Raw genomic sequence first — 9,387 nt, 5'->3', positions numbered from 1 at the left:
TATTCTATAACAAATAAAGAAAATATCAAAATCAATAACACTAATATAGCATATTAATTATAATTTTAATTAACATATCAGGACCAGTTAAAGCTTGACAACTATGCCCAGCCTAACACCAACCCTAGCTAGGGTTATTATTATCACCACCGATGTATCTTTCCCGATTCATACTTTTTTCTCCTGCTTCTATTTTTTATTGGGATGTGCGCTGTGCGGACGGTTTTGTGTGCGGCCATCCATCCCATGTGAACAAAGGAAGGGCCCGCACGTCATGTTCCCGCCCGCGTGTGTGAGTTCTTTCTTTGGGATACAAAACCACACGCCCGCATACACGCCGCGGCTCCTCCTCGTCCGAGCCAGCAGAGGGCCGGACGAGCCCGCCGCCGCCGCCGTAGCGATCTGCTCCTGCTCGTCCGCCCCTGCCCCCGCTCCTCCTCGCCTCCTCTTCCTCCTCCTCTGCGCGGCAGGGAGATAGACGGAGGCCCCCCCTACCTCCGGCACCAACAATGGCGGTGGGTTACCTCTCCTTTCCTCCCTTTCTTTTCGATTTCACAGCCGCTTCGATTCCCAGTATTTCGGAGAAATCGTGAGGTATTGTGTCCCGAGCGGGGATTGGATTGTATCCGGCAAAATCTTGAGCGATTCCTCTGCACGGCGTCCGTACGAAATTTTGTGAAAGCTTCCGCCTTTTTCCTGCCGCTCAATCCCAGAGAGACTCTCTCCGTTACGATGCATATGGAAAGCATACAGGGTTGCCGTTGATGTAGTTTACCTCTCCGTGTGTGTGCGATTTGGTTCTGCGTATGGGGTTTTTCCCCCCTTCCCCGATGCGTCAGCGTTACGGTTAGTGGTAGAATCGAATCGGATCGGACTGTATTATTGATTTTCACCGGACATGATGCTGCATTGCCCGGTTATTAGCTCCTCAATCTGTTCCTCACAGCCTGGGGTCGGTTTACCTGAACTTGCCTGCATTCTGTCTCACACAGTTGCTAAGTTGCCATGCATCAGGATCACACCAGATGGCATGCTGCATTTGTCTGTCCAAGTGACATAGACAGTTGCAGCAGAGTTGAATGAGACTGAATTAATGATCTCTTGTTACTTATCATGTTGTAGTCAACCATAGCATTACCAGGTTGGCACTCTTTAATGTCGGGATTCTGTTGTTTTAGTTTATGTTACCGTGATCCACCTATATATATGGTAAAATGAAGAAAACTCTTACTTGTCCAGCGCTTCAGCTCATGCATCTGCACGGTTCATTTGAACTACAGACACTGTTGTTTATCCATTTGGTAAAAGCATCGAAATGGTACTGCACTAGTGCTTGTTTAGTTATTCTTATTACTCTAGGCATGATAATGGCAATCCTGATCAATCTGCTTACCTTTTCAGTTTTACCTACTTGATAACTTTAGTTTGCTCCATCATGATTTGTAAATACTATGCACGTCGTGTCATACTGCCCAGCGAACTATCCTTCCCGCTATCTGAAACATAGCACATACTTTGGTTACTTAGACATCCCCAAAACTACAAATCAAACTGTTTTTAATTGCACTGATGTATATTTTCCTGGCATTAGCTTAATTTCTTCTTGTGACAGTGGTCGAGGGGAGTTTGTTCAATAAAAATATGGTTTTTCCTTCTTCCCTTTGGATGCATTCTGAACTCTAAAGTCAAATGCAGTTGCACTGATTTCATGGTGGAGATTTCGATCGTGGTATCTTGTGGCTGTTGTGGACTTGTGGCATGATAAAATTATTGTTCTCTCGCACCAATTTATTCTCGATAATTGCTTTTCTTTTGGTTTGCTTTCAATATTAATCGAGTTGTGCTTAACTCATGTCATAGGACTGGACCAGTGATAGTGATGACAATGACAAGTTCGAGTGGGACAGTGATGGTGAGGCTGAGCCCTCATTGACTCCTGCTATGAGGAACTTCGATGCTCCTGGCCCATCCACGCTCGTAAGTCAGATATAAATTTTGTATTTCAGCGCAAGAGCTATCCATGATTTGTTATAATTATGGTCATGGTGTGATATTTATTCATGTAACTGCCTAAAGAGTTCCAAGGGGTGGATCAACGGGGAAGCACCGCCTACTTCTTTGATCGAGGGATTTGTGGCAATGGGCTTCCCAAAAGAGATGGTCGTGAGGAGTATTAAGGAGATTGGTAATATAAAAGTAATCAGTTCCATTTTATTTATCCTTTTTGTGTTTGTACCTTTTTTTAACGCCTTCTAATTTCAGGACATAGTGATGCAGATGCGTTGCTCGAGCTACTCCTCACGTATAAGGTATTTGACTATTTATATCCATGTGCTTTATTACTGAATTTATTCTGTAGCACTCTTGATTCATGTCAAGGGTCGTTTATTCCGATTGAGATGTGAAATGCAGGCACTAGGTGATGATGATGCAGTGGGCAATCACTCTACTTCTGGCTGCAACCCACCTATTGTTGAAGATGACAATGATCTTGATTTTGAGAACTGGGATGGCGACTATGATGCTGCTGGTAGAGAGTCAAGCTCTGATGATTCTGGTTGTGAGGTAGATGCTTACTTATCTTCAGTTCAGTAGCCATGAATTATTTCATCATATGTATGTTGATATTTGTGAAATCTTTGCTATGCACACCTTGAGCACCCCTGGTACTTACTGTTTGGGGATTTCATCAGTGTAGTAGCATTTCGTCTTGAAGTTTGAGCTCTTGATTTTTTACATAGAATTTTCACCATGTTAAAATTTTATCTTATAAGAGCGTAATATAAGGAGTGAGTTTTATAACGTTAGACAATACCTCCCAAGAGCAATCAAACAAACTGGAAAACAGTAGAAACTGAGCGTATTGTTGTCCTGCTTGTTTGTGATTTTCATGAATCACGAAATTTATTTCTGTTAGCCACAATTCATTTTCTCTTCAGTTCTTATGCATTTGAATATCAGTAACATGGCTTACGACTTGTGGATTTATGTTGCTACAAGCAAATTATATTACAGCTGCTTGAGCCAAGAGAAGATATTACACATGCTACAGCTGCTTTAACCTGCAGAAATCTAAATTCATGCAACGGTTATGGTTTTTGATGTATTTTGTAGTCCAAAATATAGTTTACAATCATACCGAGCTCAGAAGAGTTCGAAAAAAACAGAAGCTAAACTTGAACTCTCAATACTATAGAAAGAAGCAAGAATATAGCTAGACCTAAATAATTCTATTCTGCACTGTTGTAAAGTTTGTGCTGCAACCCAGCTCCTCGCTTCTCCATAAAGGTGGGTTGAAAACTAGCATGCAGGTTAGGACAAACGAGGCCTTTAAGATTTAAATGGAATAGTTCAAGATTCTTCTTTTGACTTTCAGCTACGCAAAATGATCATAATGCTGGAAAAGAACATCACTTACCACATTAGTTGCATCAAACTGCCCTCCAAGACCAACCTCAGGAAAGCAACATCTACCTGTTAGATCTGACGTCTAATCTCGGCTTTTGTCGTATCTATGTGCAGGATTTTCTATGAAAGATGTCAGAGAAGGACGAGAAGATCAAATCATTGCGAGGCATGGGCTTTTCTGAAGATGAAGCAAAGATGACAATTCTGATATGTGGTATGCCCCCGTTTGACCGTCATTCTTTCATGGACAAGGGATCTTATGCTATATACTTCTGTTTGAATTTTCCTAGGCGTGGATGCTGATATTTCTGTATTGGTTGACTCGATTACTGCATCACAAGTTGAAGAAGCTTGTCACTCTAGAAACTTATCGGACCGTCAGGTAACTTGTGGTTTGATGTGCATTTGAATAGGAAAATGATTTCGCTCTTTTAGTTTGTTGAAGGACACTGGAATCTGTGTACATTGGCAGGTTACAGCTAGATGCTTCGATTCCTTTGGAGGGAGAAAGAGAGCAAGATTGACTGAAGAGAGCAAGAAAAGGAGGAGGAGATATGGAGGTGGAGCACAAGGGAATCGACCTTCCTTGGATGGCAGCGATGAGGAACCAATGCCTCTCCCAAATCCAATGATTGGGTTTAACCTTCCTGGTTGGGGACTATCAATGACCCGAGTGCTTCCTGAACTGGCTATCGGACCACCTTATTTCTACTATGAAAATGTGGCCCGAGCTCCAAAAGGTGTATGGGCGAAAATTTCAAGATTTCTGTTTGACATTCAACCAGAGTTTGTGGATTCTCTTCATTTGTGTGCAGCTGCCAGGAAAAGGGGCTACATCCACAATTTGCCAACTGAGAACAGATCGCCGATTCTCCCTCTGCCTCCAAAGACCATATTTGAGGCATTCCCTCATTACAAGAAGTGGTGGCCATCCTGGGACCAGAGGACGCACCTCAATTGCTTGCAAACATGTATGGCAAGTGCAAAGGAGGCAGAACGGATCCAGCAGGCTCTTTCAAGCTCAGGCAATCCACCACCTCAAAGTGTGCAGAAATATGTCAGGCGTCAGTGCTCAAAATGGAATCTAGTCTGGATCGGCAAACACAAGGTTGCTCCATTGGAGCCTCATGAGATTGAATATTTACTTGGTTTCCCGAAGGATCGATCACACGAGAGGCTTCGGCAGAACACTGAGATACAAGTCTCTTGGGAACTCATTCCAAGTCGATACAGTCGCTTATCACTTGTCAGTGCTGAGGGACATGTTTCCCAATGGTGTTTGTGTGCTATCCTTGTTCACTGGTATTGGAGGAGGAGAGGTTGCCTTGCACAAGCTTGGGATTCACATGAGGGTAGTAGTTTCTGTTGAGATATGCAAAGCTAATAGACAGATTCTGAGGAATTGGTGGGATCAGACACAGACAGGCACATTGATTGAGATAGCTGATGTGAAATCCCTCAAGGATGATGAAATTGCATCATACGTTAGTAGATTTGGTGGCTTCGACTTGGTGATCGGCGGCAGCCCATGTAACAATCTTGCTGGAAGCAACCGGTATCATCGTGATGGATTGGAGGGCGAGCACTCTTCCTTGTTTTACGACTACTTTAGGATCTTGAACTCCGTCAAGTTGGCTATGGCAAGGATGTAGCCTATCGTTGCAGTACCTATGCTATCGTTTAATGCCTATATCTAGGAACTGTAACCGATCTGTGTTTAAACATTGAGTTGATGTGGAGGATGTTTATTTGGGAGAAAGATCACATTAACATTTAGTTGTATGATCTATTGTTGCTAACTAATTTATAGCCTGTTCATCTTATTTGGAAAAGCACTATTGCAGACCCCTTCAAATATTCCAGAGCCTACTTTTGTACAGGCAGGGAGTAATTTGTACACCTGATGTGGTGGGGAACATGTTTTTAGAAAGGTATATTTAATCATGTTCTTTGTTGAATGAATGGATATCGCCACTGAATTTGTAATAGCTTATTTGAATTTTTCAACGTCAACAGATTAGCATGCTTTACAGCCATGAAGCATGTATAAAGTTGTCAAGGATATAAGTATCTTGCCTGGTGGCTCTGCTCTTTTTTGCATCCTGGGCAGAAGGGTATCAGCTTGCAGGTTTGTCTCGAATTTATGGCAAATGGCGGTTCCTTCTGTTTTAACGTCGCCATCTGGTTTGTTTATCACTTTCTCTTCAACTCTCACTGTTATATCTGAATCCAGCATGACAGCTGACAGTGTTGTTCTTCAGTCTGATTTGTCAATAGTTATCTGACCTTGCAAATCTACAACACTTGCGAGTTGCGACTAATGCTACTGTCTTTGTATTATTCCAAGAGTTTAGCAGTGAAATCTGTTGTTTGGTATAAAATCTGGTTGTTAGGCTGTTTGGAACTTTGATGAGCCTGTAGAGTAGTGCTGCTTGGTTATGCTGTCACAACTCACAACAAGAGTTTGCATACAACAGGTTTAAGCTGATCTGCTTGTGCCAACTTGCAGTGAGACACTATTTTTATCTGCACTGTACTACTTTGTTTCTGAATGTACTTGCTTGTTCCATGTGTTGGACTCTGGGGCGAGGCCTCCTTTTCGAAAAAAAAATGTGTTGGACTCTGGAGTTTGGTGTACAAAGCAGTACTTTATTACTACTGGAAACATCTTCCTTTTTGTGCAACTCGGCCTAAAAATGTCAGATAAATAAATAAGTTTTCTCAACAGGATTTCAACGGGTCGAGTTTATGTTGTTGATATCTTACTTGTATACTGCATCCAGAGAGGCAGGGGAGGATGAATTATCTCATCTTCAGAAGCTGACCATTCATTACAGTGCAGGCAACCTTAGGTATGACGAAAACGGTTTTCCTTTGCTTCTGCTGTCACATTGCCAATATAACGATGAATTTGCAGTGCACATGACTGCACTTTCTACCTTGATCTTCTTGACAACTTATAAGTTGCACAAACATTCCCCTGCATAGTTAGTTTGTCCTTGGTCTGAAAAAGCAAATCCTGATGTTATATTTCGAATCAGGTTGTTGTCTGGATCAAGTAAGTTTTTACCACATTTTGTTACTGTTGCTTTTCAGAATCCCTAAACCATCCATATGTAGAGCAAAGCTAGAACCTAGAAGTATGGAGAAAGATCTTCAGCAATCACCAAGGCTGATTACTACCTTTTCTTGTTTTCTACAGTTGATGACTTCAAATTATTCAGTCAAGGATGTAAGGTTTCTGCACTTGTATTTGAAGAGGAATTTTTGTTTTTATCAAGGATCAGATAATACTAAGAGACTAACATTAGTACAGTAAATTACTAGATCATCCTTAGTTCGATACACTAGAACTTGCCGTGGTTACTTTCTTGGGGCTCTGAAAATAATCCCTCTGAAACTGAATCATTCAGTCGTACAGTCAGTTTAGTAAATAATTGCTCTGGAAACTGGGATCCCTCATTTTGGTTATCTTTACCTACTGCATTGCAAAACCTGAAGCTCAAGCTAGGCTAGCCTCACAGAATAATGATGATGATTATAGTTAGCTAAAATCTGAAACTCTCTGCCCATTTGCTCTAGCTGACATCAAGAATACTGAACAGCAAGCACTATGCCTGATTGTGTCGCGAATGCCTAACCAAGTTCCATCTGAGTATAATTTCATTGTGTTTGACTTGTGAAATGGATGCAGATGTGGGCGTCAAAGTTTTGTCTGGAGAGATGCCTGGAGTTCCATTACAGTACAGGCAATCTCAGGTATGACGAAAACGGGTTTCTTTTGCTTCTGCCGTCACATTGCTGATATGACTCTGAATCTCCACTGCACTTGACTGCACCCTCTATCTTAATCTACTTGACAACTTATAATTTCCACAAACATCCCCCTGCATAATTTTTCCTTGGTCTGAAAGAACAATTCCTGATGATATATTTCAAATCAGGGTTTTGTCTGGATCGTAAGAACAATTCCTGATGGTCATGCCGGCGTTGCCCGTTTTCCATCGCGTAAGTTCTCACCACGTTTTGTTTCTGTTCCATTTCAAAATCCCTAGAGCATGTAGATTGTAGAGTAAAGAAAGATGTTGGACATCCTCACTAAAACGGCTTCGCTTCTGTGTGACTTGAGTTGAGTAAATTACTGGAGCATTCATACCCTACAATCTGTTGTGGTTACTTTCCCGAGACTCTGAAAACATTTGCTCTTACATTAGACGATCCATACCTTCAGCTCAGTAAATGGTTGCTCAGAAAACTGGTATCTTCTCTCGAAAAATAATAAAAAGTAGGACCTGTTAGTTACTTGTACATACTGCTTATATGAATAGCACCTAAAATCAGGACGCACCAAATCCAACTCTGAAGCTGAAACTGAAACTGAAACTCTACACATGGCTCTAGCAGACAGCAAGAGATGCTCTAACTGAAACTCTGAAACTCGATTATCAAGTTGAAGCTCTGAACCTGAAGCTGAAATGGGACTCTGCCACATCGGAAAGATAGATCCTGATCAAGACTAGTAAATCACTAGATCATCCGTGGTTCGATACACTAGAACCTGCTGGGGTTACTTTCTTGGGGCTCTGAAAATAATTGCTCTGAAATCGAACCGATTCAGTCATGCCTTCAGTTCTGTAAACAGTGGCTCTGGAAACTGGGATCTCTCATCTTGGTTGCCTTCACCTACTGCACTGCAAAACGCCAGAACCTGAAGCTCAAGCTAGGTTAGGCTCACAGAGCAACGATGATGATTAGTCAGCTAAAATCTGAAACTCTCTGCCCATATCTCTAGCTGAAAGCAAGAATAATGAACATCAAGCACTATGCACGATTGTGTTGCGAATGCCTAATCAATTTCCATCTGAACATAACTTCATTGTGTTTTGCCTTGTGTGATGCAGACGCGGGCATCCAAGTTTGATCCGGTCGCGGGCAGATGTGTCTTGAGCTGCACAAACTTTGCAAGCTAGGCACACAGAACGCTGGCGATTTGTAACCTAATATCAGGAGACACCGAGCTCCTGAAACTGAAACTCTTTACCTACTGCCCTAGCTGAGAGCAAGAATAATGTAGAGCAAGTGCTATGCTCGGTTGCCGGCTTACTTTCTCCGTGTTTGCCCTGTGGGATGCAGATGCATGCACTTTGGCGGTTTCATCCGGTCGTCGAGAGATGCCTGGAGCTGCATTCCGTCGTCGACCCGATGATCCGCGGTTTCATCCGCTGGTTGTCGTCAGCGGGCTCAGGAGCCTAGGCAACCAGCTGATGTAGGCTCCTGAGCCCGCTGTGCTCTGAACCTGAAGCGGAAATGGAACATTGCCACCTCCTCAGCATACTTCTTCGGCCTGTGAATGCTCTTGTCTTGTCCATGTTCTTCGCCTGTCACTCCTGGTTTTTATCTTCTGCTAGAGTCAATTGGGCCCCACGAGTCAGTCTCACTTGCCGATTGAATATGTTTTTTTTGCAGGTGCTGACTGACCCAGTGTGAGTGGTTGCAAGGTCTCTCTTCTTGTTCAGCATGAATTGACTGGTTCAATGCTATAAGAATTAAGAAAAATGGATGAAAATAAGCAGTGGCATAGGAGTCGGCAATGGTGCATTATATGAAGTGACCCTTGTTATTTAAGAACACACATATTATGCGTGTATGTAGCATACACTCCTAAAAACGATCCGTCTTTGAACCTCACATAATCCTGACGTGGCCAGGCCCTAGATGATTGGAGATCTCGAGATGCACCATCGTCCATAGGCTTTGTGAGTCGACAAAGATGATTGGCGTGAATACGGGAGCCCTTGTCTTTTGTGGCACTTCAGATGAAGAATCGTATATGTGCTTGCCAATTCTATAAATCGACCTTGCATGAGAAAGACGCGTTGGATCCACCTTTCCACTAATCGCTTGCCATATTCAAACACACCTAGCATCTCCCGCTCGCCAACGCCATCGTCGACCATGCTCCCGAAGCAATCTTCACAA

The 9,387-nt window shown here is 42.7% G+C and overlaps 1 pseudogene; it reads left to right on the top strand.

Moving 5' to 3' along the window:
- The first annotated feature begins 2,390 nt into the window (after window positions 1-2,390).
- On the top strand, window positions 2,391-5,226 carry LOC123447577 (annotated as a pseudogene).
- Window positions 5,227-9,387: the final 4,161 nt, after the last annotated feature.

This window comes from Hordeum vulgare, chromosome 4H, assembly GCF_904849725.1.
Source record: "Hordeum vulgare subsp. vulgare chromosome 4H, MorexV3_pseudomolecules_assembly, whole genome shotgun sequence".
NCBI classification, from domain to species: domain Eukaryota; kingdom Viridiplantae; phylum Streptophyta; class Magnoliopsida; order Poales; family Poaceae; genus Hordeum; species Hordeum vulgare.
Note: the sequence above shows the minus strand (reverse complement) of the source record. Positions and strands in the feature narration are given on the sequence as shown.